The following is a 14,989-nucleotide window of genomic DNA, read 5'->3' as shown; positions in this document are numbered from 1 at the left end:
TCAATACATCGCTATGGCAGAGCCGGAGATTGCCGAAGGCAGAGCTCCGGCTCTGCCATAGAGTTGTATTGAGGGAGTGTGTCAGCCGCCACTTTGTGCGGTGGTCAACATATAAACATATATATTTTTGTAGGGCTCAGGTTGGGGTTATTTTATAAATTGTTTATTTTTAACTTTCTTTAGACAGGATCCGTGCAGAATACATTGCCATCTATGAGGACGGCAATATACCCGTAGAACCTCCTGCAGTATATATTCCGGCTGGATATTCCTCAGTGTGAACCTAGCCTTTTATTTTCTATAAAGAAGATTTTTAACAGTGATGTTCAGATCGCTCTTATAATACACTGCACTGCTATTAAAGTGCAGTGTATTACGCCCTAAAGTAAACTTGTAAACTCTTCGGTCAGTCGATTCTATTCTATTAAATATTGGAAAAGGGGATTCCTACAAATGAAAAACAGAGTTTGGGGATCATAAATGATCCTAATCTCTGTACCTGAGATATGGTTGTGTTATAAAAGAAGCTGTCTATAGACGATATACTTATAAACAACACATATATCTTCATGTATAAGGTAGAGACTATCACATCTCTGCAGGTCTAGATGTTACATCTAGCCTGATTGTTATCAGTAATTAATATAAATATTAATTACCTGTCTCGCGGTTCCTTTCTTGCAGCTGACGGGGGTATGTGTCACGTTCAACCTCTCACCGGGCATCAGTCACCTATAAAAAGACACAGGTATGATAACATGTTCCTGATACATGCTACAGACGCTTATATATATAACACTCTAGGGACAGAACTACTTATCTCAGGAAATATGAAACTGCATCCGAAAAGGAACAAAACATTTCAATAATTTTTGTAAATGTTTTATGCCTCTAAACATTATACTGAAGGTGTTTAATATCTTTTGGTTTTGTTTTCTATAAATATATATATTTTGCGGGTGTAGGGGTTGATGGTTTTATAAATTGTTCGTTTTTTATTTTTAACTTTGTTTAGATGTAATCTGTGCAGAATACATTGCCATCTATGAGGATGGCAATGATCCAGTGGAATTTTCATCCATAATTATTCTGGATTAATATTCCTGAGTGTGAACATAGCCCTTAAATTTTTTTTAAAGAGAACAATTAAGAGTGATCTTCTGATCGCTCATATATTACACTGCACTGGAATTAAAGTGCAGTGTATTATGCTTTTCAGCATTATGTTTACAGGCTATGAATTGTCATGGCTTTAGTCAGTTTTTTATTTTTTTGTTTTGATGAGACAGGATGGGGACATGATGAGACAGGGGGAAATGATAGTGGGGGGAGGAACTAAATGCTTAATGAGACAGGGGGAAATGATGAGGGAGGGGGAAATGATGGGGGGATGATGAGACAGGTTGGGGGGATGATGAGACAGGGGGAAATGATGGGGGATGATGAGACAGGTTGGGGGGATGATGAGACAGGGGGAAATGATGAGGGGGGAATGATGGGGGACATGATGAAACAGGGTGGGGGATGATGAGACAGGGGAAAATGATAGTGCGGGGAGGAACTAAATGCTTAATGAGACAGGGAGAAATGATGAGGGAGGGGGAAATGATGGGGGATTATGAGACAGGTTGGGGGGATGATGAGACAGGGGGAAATGATGAGGGGGGAATGATGGGGGGCATGATCAGACAGGGTGGGGGATGATGACAGGGGAATGATGGGGGGACATGATGAGACAGGGTGGGGGCATGATGAGACAGGGGGAAATGATGAGGGGGGGGAATGATGGGGGACATGATGAGACAGGGTGGGTGATGATGAGACAGGGGGAAATGATAGTGGGGGGAGGCACTAAATGCTTAATGTCTGTATGGCTAATGGTGGTCTATGACAGGGGGAAATGATGAGACATGGGGGGGATGATGAGACATGGGGGGTGGCGATGAGAGGGGTAAATGTGGCACAGGGACTGATAAAAGGGAAGGAATGATGTGGCACTGGAGGGGACGGGACCAAACTGATGTGTGGAAGAAAACGAAGTTGGGTGGATGATGTGGCATTTAGTCCAGGTCATTTATTTTACATTTTATTTTTTTACTTAAATTTCTGTGTTAAAATGGGGGTGCGTGTTATACGCCAGTGCATGTTATACGCCGATTAATATGGTATTTATATATATATATATATATATATATATATATATAGAAACAGACCTCAAGGTATAGAATTGATTAAATACTAGAGATATCATTGGTTGTACATAAAATAAATAATTTTATTGTATGCTAATTATTAAAAAGATATATTACACTAAAGTCTGAACAGGGCCCTTGTCACAGACTTATAACATACAGGGAGTGAACTATAAAAATAAGTATCATATATAAAAATATAAAATAAAAATAAAAAATGGATATATAATCACCAAATGAATTGGTATCCGGACACCAAAGTCCGTCTGTGTCCTTATGGTAAAAACCCGTCTGCGTGAATGTCAGACAATGCTTCTGTGTAGGTTGGCACGGGATGTACCCGGCCACAATGATGAATATTACCTGCAGTCACAAGTCCTCTGGATGGGCCCTCAGGATGGTAAGGGACATTTCTCCGCTCGTGGCTTAGTTGCACTGAGATGCCGGCTGACTGGCACGGATCTGCGTCCGGCCCAATATTGGGAGCTGAGATCAGGCGGCAGAGAGGGTGTAAGTGCTTGCGGAGAGCCAATGCGACACTTTGTATAAGGGTCCTCGTGCTGGAGATAGTATTATAAGCTCGCTCTTCCTCACACAGTGGTACCCAAATATGGGGGTTCCAGCGCAAAAATACTCTATGATTACTGTATGGACATATATTGACTAATTTATGGTGTCAGGATACCATTTTCTATGGTGATTATATATTCATTTTTTCATTTTACATTTGTATATTTTATATTATTTATTTTATGTTCAACCAACAGGGGTGTTGCTGGGTGGGGGGGGGGGGGGGTAACAGGCTATAGCCCCAGGTCTCAGGTCGGAGTTTTTCTTTTTTTTTCTTAAATTTTTAAAAAAAATATTAACGCCGCTGCTTTAAGACAGCAGTGGCTTACACCAGACCCAAAGTCCCACGAGATCGGGCAGCTGCCGAGGCTGTTGGGAGCAGAAGTTCCCTGAGCAGGCACGCATGCCTGCTCCTAGCCTGCAACTGTCGGTGTAATAAAATTTATTGCGTCCTGGACAAATCACACCAGCGCCAAGTGAGGGCAAGGAGTGATGGCCAGCGTATTCAGCGCTCTCTCCGACCTGATCCCCAGACCCTGATGAGTGGTGGTGATCTCCAGGTGATGGCATGATAGAGGTGTCATGTGGGTATGTATTATAGATGTATGCATGACAGATGTATGTATGCATGTATGATAGATGTGTGTGTGTATGTATAATAGATGTATGCATGCATGTATATATGTATGATAGATGTTTGTATGATATATGTTTGTATGTATAATAGATGCATGTAAGTATGTATGATAGATGTGTGTATGTATGATAGATGTATTCATGCATGTATGGTAGATATGTGCATGCATGATAGATGTATGTATGCATGTAAGATGTATGCAAGTTTGTATGATAGATGTATGCAAGTATGAATGTAGGATAGATGTATGTATGATGTGTGTACGCAATGATATATGTATGTATGATAGGTGTGCGTATGTATTTGTGTATGACTGTCTGTCATACATACACCAGCCATAAACACATCTATCATGCATCATCTGGAGGAGGAGGACAGAGGAATCTGGAGGAGGAAAGAGGAGCCGGGGGAAAGACTAAGGGGTTTGGATGAAGCAGACAGAGGAGTCTGGAGGTGGCGGACAGAGGGGTCAGGAGGAGGTGGGGGCAGAGGAATCTGCAGGAGGAGAACAAAGAGGTCTGGAGGAGGAGAACAGAGGGGTCTAGAGGAGGAGGCAGACAAAGGGGTCTGGGCAAGGGGGGCAGGGACAGAACGGTCTGGAGATGTAGGACAGTGCAGGGGTGGGATTCAACCGAAATTAATAAAAAAACAGTGTGTGGCAGTATTATTATTATTATTATTATTATTATGGGTACAGTGTGTGGCAGAGGGCACAGTTTCTGGCAGGGTTATATTCAGGAGTAAAGAGTATGGCATGGTTGAAGGGGTAGTCCAGTGGTGGAAAACGTATCCCTTATCCTAAGGATAGGGGATAAGTTTAAGATCGGGGGGGGTCTGACTGCTGGGGGCCCCCCGCGATCTCTTTGTATGGGTGCCAGGCTCGCTTGCCAGATAGTGGGTGTCGACCACCACACGAAGCGGCGGCCGACACGCCCCCTCAATACATCACTATGGCAGAGTCGGAGATTGCTGAAGGCAGAGCTCGGGCTCTGCCATAGAGTTGTATTGAGGGAGCGTGTCAGCCGCCACGTTGTGCGGTGGTCAACACGCCCCCTTCCTGCGGGCTGTCGGTGCCCCGTACAAGAGATCGTGGGGGGTCCGACCGCTGGTAGCCCCCCCGCAATCTCCTGTACGGGACCCTGACAGCCCACAGGAAGGGGGCATGTTGACCACGGCACGAAGTGGTGGCCGACACGCCCCCTCAATACATCGCTATGGCAGAGCCGGAGATTGCCGAAGGCAGAGCTCCGGCTCTGCCATAGAGTTGTATTGAGGGAGTGTGTCAGCCGCCACTTTGTGCGGTGGTCAACATATAAACATATATATTTTTGTAGGGCTCGGGTTGGGGTTATTTTATAAATTGTTTATTTTTAACTTTCTTTAGACAGGATCCGTGCAGAATACATTGCCATCTATGAGGACGGCAATATACCCGTAGAACCTCCTGCAGTATATATTCCGGCTGGATATTCCTCAGTGTGAACCTAGCCTTTTATTTTCTATAAAGAAGATTTTTAACAGTGATGTTCAGATCGCTCTTATAATACACTGCACTGCTATTAAAGTGCAGTGTATTACGCCCTAAAGTAAACTTGTAAACTCTTCGGTCATTCGATTCTATTCTATTAAATATTGGAAAAGGGGATTCCTACAAATGAAAAACAGAGTTTGGGGATCATAAATGATCCTAATCTCTGTACCTGAGATATGGTTGTGTTATAAAAGAAGCTGTCTATAGACGATATACTTATAAACAACACATATATCTTCATGTATAAGGTAGAGACTATCACATCTCTGCAGGTCTAGATGTTACATCTAGCCTGATTGTTATCAGTAATTAATATAAATATTAATTACCTGTCTCGCGGTTCCTTTCTTGCAGCTGACAGGGGTATGTGTCACGTTCAACCTCTCACCGGGCATCAGTCACCTATAAAAAGACACAGGTATGATAACATGTTCCTGATACATGCTACAGACGCTTATATATATAACACTCTAGGGACAGAACTACTTATCTCAGGAAATATGAAACTGCATCCGAAAAGGAACAAAACATTTCAATAATTTTTGTAAATGTTTTATGCCTCTAAACATTATACTGAAGGTGTTTAATATCTTTTGGTTTTGTTTTCTATAAATATATATATTTTGCGGGTGTAGGGGTTGATGGTTTTATAAATTGTTCGTTTTTTTATTTTTAACTTTGTTTAGATGTAATCTGTGCAGAATACATTGCCATCTATGAGGATGGCAATGATCCAGTGGAATTTTCATCCATAATTATTCTGGATTAATATTCCTGAGTGTGAACATAGCCCTTAAATTTTTTTTAAAGAGAACAATTAAGAGTGATCTTCTGATCGCTCATATATTACACTGCACTGGAATTAAAGTGCAGTGTATTATGCTTTTCAGCATTATGTTTACAGGCTATGAATTGTCATGGCTTTAGTCAGTTTTTTATTTTTTTGTTTTGATGAGACAGGATGGGGACATGATGAGACAGGGGGAAATGATAGTGGGGGGAGGAACTAAATGCTTAATGAGACAGGGGGAAATGATGAGGGAGGGGGAAATGATGGGGGGATGATGAGACAGGTTGGGGGGATGATGAGACAGGGGGAAATGATGGGGGATGATGAGACAGGTTGGGGGGATGATGAGACAGGGGGAAATGATGAGGGGGGAATGATGGGGGACATGATGAAACAGGGTGGGGGATGATGAGACAGGGGAAAATGATAGTGCGGGGAGGAACTAAATGCTTAATGAGACAGGGAGAAATGATGAGGGAGGGGGAAATGATGGGGGATTATGAGACAGGTTGGGGGGATGATGAGACAGGGGGAAATGATGAGGGGGGAATGATGGGGGGCATGATCAGACAGGGTGGGGGATGATGACAGGGGAATGATGGGGGGACATGATGAGACAGGGTGGGGGCATGATGAGACAGGGGGAAATGATGAGGGGGGGAATGATGGGGGACATGATGAGACAGGGTGGGTGATGATGAGACAGGGGGAAATGATAGTGGGGCGAGGCACTAAATGCTTAATGTCTGTATGGCTAATGGTGGTCTATGACAGGGGGAAATGATGAGACATGGGGGGGATGATGAGACATGGGGGGTGGCGATGAGAGGGGTAAATGTGGCACAGGGACTGATAAAAGGGAAGGAATGATGTGGCACTGGAGGGGACGGGACCAAACTGATGTGTGGAAGAAAACGAAGTTGGGTGGATGATGTGGCATTTAGTCCAGGTCATTTATTTTACATTTTATTTTTTTACTTAAATTTCTGTGTTAAAATGGGGGTGCCTGTTATATGCCAGTGCATGTTATACGCCGATTAATATGGTATTTATATATATATATATATATATATATATAGAAACAGACCTCAAGGTATAGAATTGATTGAAGACTAGAGATATCATTGGTTGTACATAAAATAAATAATTTTATTGTATGCTAATTATTAAAAAGATATATTACACTAAAGTCTGAACAGGGCCCTTGTCGTAGACTTATAACATACAGGGAGTGAACTATAAAAATAAGTATGATATATAAAAATATAAAATAGAGTTGTATTGAGGGAGCGTGTCAGCCGCCACTTTGTGCGGTGGTCAACATATAAACATATATATTTTTGTAGGGCTCGGGTTGGGGTTATTTTATAAATGTTTTATTTTTAACTTTCTTTAGACAGGATCCGTGCAGAATACATTGCCATCTATGAGGACGGCAATATACCCGTAGAACATCCTGCAGTATATATTCCGGCTGGATATTCCTCAGTGTGAACCTAGCCTTTTATTTTCTATAAAGAAGATTTTTAACAGTGATGTTCAGGTCGCTCTTATAATACACTGCACTGCTATTAAAGTGCAATGTATTACGCCCTAAAGTAAACTTGTAAACTCTTCGGTCAGTCGATTCTATTCTATTAAATATTGGAAAAGGGGATTCCTACAAATGAAAAACAGAGTTTGGGGATCATTAATGATCCTAATCTCTGTACCTGAGATATGGTTGTGTTATAAAAGAAGCTGTCTATAGACGATATACTTATAAACAGCACATATATCTTCATGTATAAGGTAGAGACTATCACATCTCTGCAGGTCTAGCTGTTACATCTAGCCTGATTGTTATCAGTAATTAATATAAATATTAATTACCTGTCTTGCGGTTCCTTTCTTGCAGCTGTGTCACGTTCAACTTCTCACCGGGCATCAGTCCCCTATAAAAAGACACAGGTATGATAACATGTTCCTGATACATGCTACAGACGCTTTTGTATATAACACTCTAGGGACAGAACTACTTATCTCAGCAATTATGAAACTGCATCCGAAAAAGGAACAAAACATTTCAATAATTTTTGTAAATGTTTTATGCCTCCAAACATTATACTGACGGTGTTTAACCACTTAAGGACCCAGGGTTTTTCAGTTTTTGCACTTTCGTTTTTTCCTCCTTACCTTTTAAAAATCATAACCCTTTTAATCTTCCACCTAAAAATCCATATTATGGCTTATTTTTTGCGTTGCCAATTCTACTTTGCAGTAACTTTTGTAACTTTTGGGGGCTTCCGTTTCTACGCAGTGCCTATTTCGGTAAAAATTACACCTTAACATTATTCTGTAGGTCCATACGGTTAAAATGATACCCTACTTATATAGGTTTGATTTTGTCGTACTTCTGGAAAAAATCATAACTACATGCAGGAAAATGTATACGTTTAAAAATGTTATCTTCTGACCCCTATAACATTTTTTATTTTTCCACGTATAGGGTGGTATGAGGACTCATTTTTTGCGCCGTGATCTGAAGTTTTTATCAGTATGATTTTTGTTGTGATCGGACTTTTTGATCACTTTTTATTCATTTTTTAATGGAATAAAAAGTGACCAAAAATGCGCTTTTTTGACTTTGGAATTTTCTTGCGTGTACGCCATTGACCGTGCGGTTTAATTAATGATATATTTTTATAGTTCGGACATTTACGCACGCGGCGATGCCACATATGTTTATTTATTTATTTTTTTACAGTGTTTTATTTTTTTTATGGGAAAAGGGGGGTGATTCAAACTTTTATTAGGGAAGGGGTTAAATCACCTTTATTAACACTTTTTTAAACTTTTTTTTGCAGTTTTATACGTCCCATAGGGACGTATAACACTGCACACACTGATCTTTTACACAGATCACAGGCGTGTATTAACACGCCTGTGATCAGTGTTATCGGCACTTGACTTCTCCTGCCTGGATCTCAGGCACGGAGCAGTCATTCGCCGATCGGACACCGAGGAGGCAGTTAAGGGCCCTCCCGGTGTCCTGTAAGCTGTTCGAAACGCCGCGATTTCACCGCGGCGGTCCCGAACAGCCCGACTGAGCAGCCGGGTCACTTTCACTTTCACTTTAAAAGCGGCGGTCAAAAGGGTTAATACCGCACATCGCCGCGATCGGCGATGTGTGGTATTAGCCGCGGGTCCCGGCCGTTGATGAGTGCCGGGACCGACGCGATATGGTGCGGGATCGCGGCGCGATCCCGCCTCATATCGCGGGAGCCGGCGCAGGACGTAAATATACGTCCTGCGTCATTAAGGGGTTAATATCTTTTGGTTTTGTTTTCCATAAATATATATATTTTGCGGGTGTAGGGGTTGATGGTTGTATAAATTGTTTGTTCTTTATTTTTAACTTTGCTTAGATGTAATCTGTGCAGAATACATTGCCATCTATGAGGATGGCAATGATCCAGTGGAATTTTCATCCATAATTATTCCAGATTAAAATTCCTGAGTGTGAACATAGCCCTTAAATTTTTTTAAAGAGAACAATTAAGAGTGATCTTCTGATCGCTCATATATTACACTGCACTGGAATTAAAGTGCAGTGTATTATGCTTTTCAGCATTATGTTTACAGGCTATGAATTGTCATGGCTTTAGTCAGTTTTATATATTTTTTGTTTTGTTTTATTTTTTGGGTATTTTTTCCCTTTTTTTTTATAATTTTATATTTGAAGCAAAATTATTATTTTTATTTCTTTCTTTCTCTCCATAACATTTCTGCCTTTCTGTATCTTTTTTGTGGGGGAGGGGTCATAAAAACATTTTATGAAACTTTTATTTTATCTTTTCTTTTTCTTTTATTTTTTACCCATATTTCCATAACAAATCAAACTCTAATCAATGAGCTGATCATTTCTTCTACAGTGCATTATGCCTCTCAGTATTATGCTGAAAGGCAGTGTATGGTTATGGCAATTGTCATTTTTTTTTTGAGGATATGATTTTTTGGGGGCATGTATATATATATATAAATATATATATATATATATATATATATATATATATATACATATATATATATTTACATATATACCTATATATATAAATATATATATTTTTCTAAATTTAATATTTGATTCAAAAATGTTTTTAAAGAAATGATTTTGTGGAGGTGTTTTATTTTATTTATTCTTTTTATTATTATTTTATTAACTTTGTTTTGTTTTTTAGTTTTTAACTATTCTTATTAAAGGGGTACTCAGCCGCAAACATCTTATCCGCTATCTAATGCTAGGGACCCCCGCAATCTCTGGCGCGGCACCCTGTCATTCAGCAGATGGAGCGAACTCCGCTCCGTGCCCGATGACTGTCGATAAGGATAAGATGTTTGCGGTGGAGTACCCCTTTAAGGGACTTTAAGCAGCGATCGATTGATAGCTCATATAATAATACACTGCACTAGTATGATATTGCAAAGAAAATAAAAAAAAACTCAGGGGGGTTCACACTGTATTAATTACCATATTTATCGGCGTATAACACGCACTTTTTAGGCTAAAATTTTTAGCCTAAAGTCTATGTGCATGTTATACGCCGATACCGCCCCAGGAAAGGCAGGGGGAGAGAGGCCGTCGCTGCCCGCTTCTCTCCCCCTGCCTTCCCTGGGGTCTAGAGCCCTGCTGCCGGCCCTTCTCACCCCCTGGCTATCGGCGCCGCTGCCCGTTCTGTCCCCCTGACTATCGGTACCGGTGCCGATAGCCAGGGGGAGAGAAGGGGCAGCGGCACCCATTGCCGACGCCGCTGTCCCGTTGCCTCCCCCCATCCCCGGTGGCATAATTACCTGGGTCGGGTCCGCGCTGCTGCAGGCCTCCGGCGTGCGTCCCGTTCGTCGTTGCTATGCGCTGCACGGCGTGGCGCATGACGTCAGTGCACCGCGCCGTGCATAGCAACGACGCAGGGGACGCACGCCGGAGGCCTGCAGCAGCGCGGACCCGACCCAGGTAATTATGCCACCGGGGATGGGGGGAGGCAAAGGGGCAGCGGCGCCGGCAATGGGTGCCGCTGCCCCTTCTCTTCCGCTGGCTATCGGCGCCGCTTCTCTCCCCCTGGCTATTGGCGCCGGCAATGGGGCGCCGGTACCGATAGTCAGGGGGACAGAACGGGCAGCGGCGCCGATAGCCAGGGGGAGAGAAGGGCCGGCAGCACGGCTCTAGACCCCAGGAAAGGCAGGGGGAGAGAAGCGGGCAGCGACGGCCTCTCTCCCCCTGCCTTTCCTGGGGACGTATCGGGGTATACACGCGCACATACGCACCCTCATTTTACCATGGATATTTGGGTAAAAAACTTTTTTTACCCAAATATCCTTGGTAAAATGAGGGTGCGTGTTATAGGCCAGTGCGTGGTATACCCCGATAAATACGGCATCTATACCAAGGTACTGTGATACATTATTCCTGTAGTGCCAAGGAAAACCAAACAGATATAATATATACCCCAAAAAGGATATGTATACCGTATTTATCGGCCTATAACACGCACTTTTAAAACTTAAATTTAAGGCAAAAAGCCTGCCTGCGTGTTATACGCCAATAAATCTTCTGGTCACTGATTTAAAACGGCCGCAGCAGCAGCAGCTGCTTGTTAAGTATTAGAAGCACGGCTGCGGCCACTTTAAATCAGTGACCAGGGGTGTCTCCTCCCCGCTCTGGAAAACTGTCACTTGTTTTCTCCCGCACTATCGACAGGTACTGGTGGATAGTGCGGGAGATGCTGATTAAAATGAGCCCTACCTTGTCCGGATCTGCACCGCCGTTCTCCCGCAAATGTAGTTTTATTATGTGTTGGAATCTTCCTGTAACTGGCATGGGCGGGGCTTCGGCGCTTAACTGGCACTGTCAGTGCCGCATATGAATATTCATCCCCCCTCCCTCCAGTTCTCCCTCTCTTTGCCGCTCCTAACTGGGGGGAGGGGGAATGAATATTCATAAGCGGCGCTGACGTCAGTGCCAGTTAAGCGCCGAAGCCCCGCCCGTGCCAGTTACAGAAGATTTCAACACATAATAAAACTACAATTGCGGGAGAACGGTGGCACAGATCCGGACAAGGTAGGGCTCATTTTAATCAACGTGTCCCGCACTATCGACCAGTACTTGTGGATAGTGCAGGAGAAAACAAAGTGACAGTTTTACTTTTAATTTTTCTTGCCTCCCCCTCCCTCATCATTCCCCCATTTCCCTGCTTTTTATAGTTTTTTTTATTTTCCTTACCTGGCTGCGCTTCGGTAGGCCAGGTCAGGTGGGGGGTCTTGCGGCCTTCAGTCAGGGAAGCAGATGAATGACGTCCTCTCCCGGCTTCTCTGCATCAGATACATCACTTTTTGTTTCCTGTAGTCGCCACACTCCGAACTCTGACTAGTGGCATTTTCAGGAAATGAAAAGTGACGTCACTGATGATGCCGCGCAGAGGAGTCGGGAGAGGACGTCATTCATCTGCTTCACTGTCCGCAGCCCGCAAGACAGCCGAAGCCCAGCCAGGTAAGGAAAATTTAAAAAAATATGAAAAACAGGGAAAAGGGGGAATGATGAGGGAGGGGAAGAACAGCATAGGAGGAACATGATGGCTGGATGATGAGACAGGGTGGGGGGATGATGAGACAGGGGGAAATGATGAGGAAGGGGGAAATGATGGGGGGATGATGAGACAGGTTGGGGGGATGATGAGACATGGGGAAATGATGAAGGAGGGGGAAATTATGGGGGGATGATGAGACGGGTTGGGGGGGTGATGAGACAGGGGGAAATGATGAGGGGGGAATGATGGGGGCATGATGAGACAGGGTGGGGGGATGATGAGGGGGAAATGATGGGGGGAATGATGAGACAGGTTGGGGGGATGATGAGACAGGGTGGAGGGATGATGAGGGGGGAATGATGGGGGACATGATGAGACAGGGTGGGGGATGAGGAGACAGGGGAAAATGATGAAGTGGGAATGATGGGGGACATGATGAGCAAGGGTGGGGGATGATGAGACGTGGGGGAAATGATGAGGGGGGAATGATGGGGGACATGATGAGACAGCGTGGGGGATGATGAGACATGGGGAAATGATGGTGGGGGAGGCACTAAATGCTTAATGTCTGTATGGCTAGTGGTGATCTTATGACAGGGGGAAATGATGAGACATGGGGGGATGATGAGACATGGGTGGTGGTGATGAGAGGGGTAAATGTGGCACAGGGACTGATAAAAAGGAAGGAATGATGGGGCGCTGGAGGGGACGGGACCAAACTGTGGTGCAGAAGAAAAAGAAGTTGGGGGGATGGTGTGGCATTTAATCCAAGTCATTTATTTTACATTTTATTTATTTTTTGCTTAAACTTCCCTGTTAAAATGGGGGTGCGTGTTATACGCCCGTGCGTGTTATACGCCAATAAATACGGTAATTATCTATACCAAGGTACTGTGATTTACTATTCCTGTAGTGCCAACGAAAACCAAACAGATAAAATATATACCCCAAAAAGGATATATATACAGTAACCCCTCGAGATACGATGGCCTCGACATACGTTGTCAAAGCTGACAGCGGTGTCTAAAGGAAACTTTTAACACTCCCTGTGGTCCAGTGGGGTGGATCGCTTGCCACCCCCCCCCCCCCCCCCCGCAGCACGATTGCGGGGGGGGGGGGGGGGGCAATCCACTGTGGAGGTAGCCGGAGGGCTTACCTTTGCTTCCATGCTGGCTGCTTTGCTCTGAATGATAAAGCCTGGCAGGGCCAGGCTTTATCAATAGAGCACAGATCACACTGATCAATATGGTTCTATCCAACCATAATGATCTGTATGTGGAATCTAATGATTCCTCCTAAAAGTGTAAAAAAAAAGGACTAAAAGTGTAAAAAAAAATAGAAAGTCTAAAAACACACACATTAACCCCGTCCTTATTAAAAGTTTAAATCACCCGCCTTTTCCCAAATTCCATATAAAAAATGTACATAAACATAATAAAAAGTAAACATTTATGGTATCGTCGCGTGCGTAAATGTCCGACCTATAAAAATATATCATTAATTAAACTGCATGGTCAATGGCATACATGTAGAAAAATTGCATTTTTTTGGTCACTTTTTATATCATAAAATTTTTTATAAAAAGCGATAAAAAGTCCAATAAAAAAAAAAATGGTACCGCTAAAAACTTCAGATCATGGCGCAAAAAAAAGCCCTCATACCGGCCCATACATGGAAAAATAAAAAAAAGTTATAGGGGTCAGAAGAGGAATATTAAACGTATAAATTTTCCTGCTTGTAGTTATTAATTTTTCCAGAAGTACGACAAAATCAAACCTACATAAGTAGGGTATCATTTTAATCGTAGGGACCTACAGAATAAAGATAAGGTGTCATTTTTACTGAAAAATGCACTGCGTAGAAACAGAAGCCCCCAAAAGTGACAAAATTTAGTTTTTTTTCTTCAATTTTGTCTCACAATGATTTTTTTTTCCGTTTCCCCGTTGATTTTTGTGTAAAATGACTGATGCCATTACAAGGTAGAATTGGTGGCACAAAAACTGTGCATCCCTGGCTACCTAAGTCCCTGGCATACCTCACTGTTTACCGACCAGGGTGCATCCTTGTGTTGTAAAAATAGAGAGCATCTGGGCATGCTGAGAGCTGTAGTTTTGCAACAACTGGATTCACCCTGTACAAAACTCTCTTTTTTTTTCTGGTTGATCGGTACTTTGTGTGGTTATTTTTACTTACTTTGGGTTGACATTTTATTGACTCAGGAACCAATAACCAGTTTTCCATAGAGATATGTCCTCAACATATGATGGTTTCAACATACAATGGTCCTCCCGGAACCAATTACCATCATTTATTGAGGGACCACTGTATGTATATATATATATATATATATATATATATATATATATATATATATATATATATAAAGAATAGTGGTTGAGGGAACCTTTAAAATATTCGTTTTAGTTTTTATATTAGTTTTTAATTATAATTAAAAACTAATATTTTAAAGGTTCCCTCAACCACTATTCTTTCTGATTAATATTGGGAGACCTAACCTATGCAGTGGTCAGTACCACACCATTTCTCTCTCTCTCTATATATATATATATATTTATATATATATAGAAACAGACCTCAAGGTATAGAATTGATTGAAGACTAGGGATATCATTGGTTGTACATAAAATAAATAATTTTATTGTATGCTAATTATTAAAAAGATATATTACACTAAATTCTGAACAGACT

General features: G+C 42.4%; 2 protein-coding genes across 22 annotated transcripts in view; one reads left to right on the top strand and one right to left on the bottom strand.

The window, feature by feature from the left end:
• EIF3L (eukaryotic translation initiation factor 3 subunit L) overlaps nucleotides 1-14,989 on the top strand; it is a gene marked incomplete in the record, with an annotated part of 253,157 nt that overhangs the window by 4,135 nt on the left and 234,033 nt on the right.
• Nucleotides 1-14,989, bottom strand: part of LOC130275703 (tigger transposable element-derived protein 1-like) — a 102,323-nt gene that overhangs the window by 48,011 nt on the left and 39,323 nt on the right. For 14 of the 21 annotated variants that reach the window (XM_056523966.1, XM_056523972.1, XM_056523968.1 and 11 more), the window contains 2 exons: nucleotides 7,593-7,654; nucleotides 5,260-5,332 (listed from right to left, as the gene is read on the bottom strand). The gene's annotated coding sequence lies outside the window, so the exon portion shown is untranslated. Of the gene's footprint in view, nucleotides 1-659; nucleotides 733-5,259; nucleotides 5,333-7,592; nucleotides 7,655-14,989 lie in introns of all 21 variants that reach the window. The other 7 variants (XM_056523970.1, XM_056523977.1, XM_056523978.1 and 4 more) reach the window with 4 other exon arrangements.

This window comes from Hyla sarda, chromosome 6 (genome assembly GCF_029499605.1).
Source record: "Hyla sarda isolate aHylSar1 chromosome 6, aHylSar1.hap1, whole genome shotgun sequence".
Lineage (NCBI taxonomy): Eukaryota > Metazoa > Chordata > Amphibia > Anura > Hylidae > Hyla > Hyla sarda.
The sequence above is the reverse complement of the archived record's forward strand: the minus strand, read 5'-3'. Positions and strand labels throughout refer to the sequence as shown.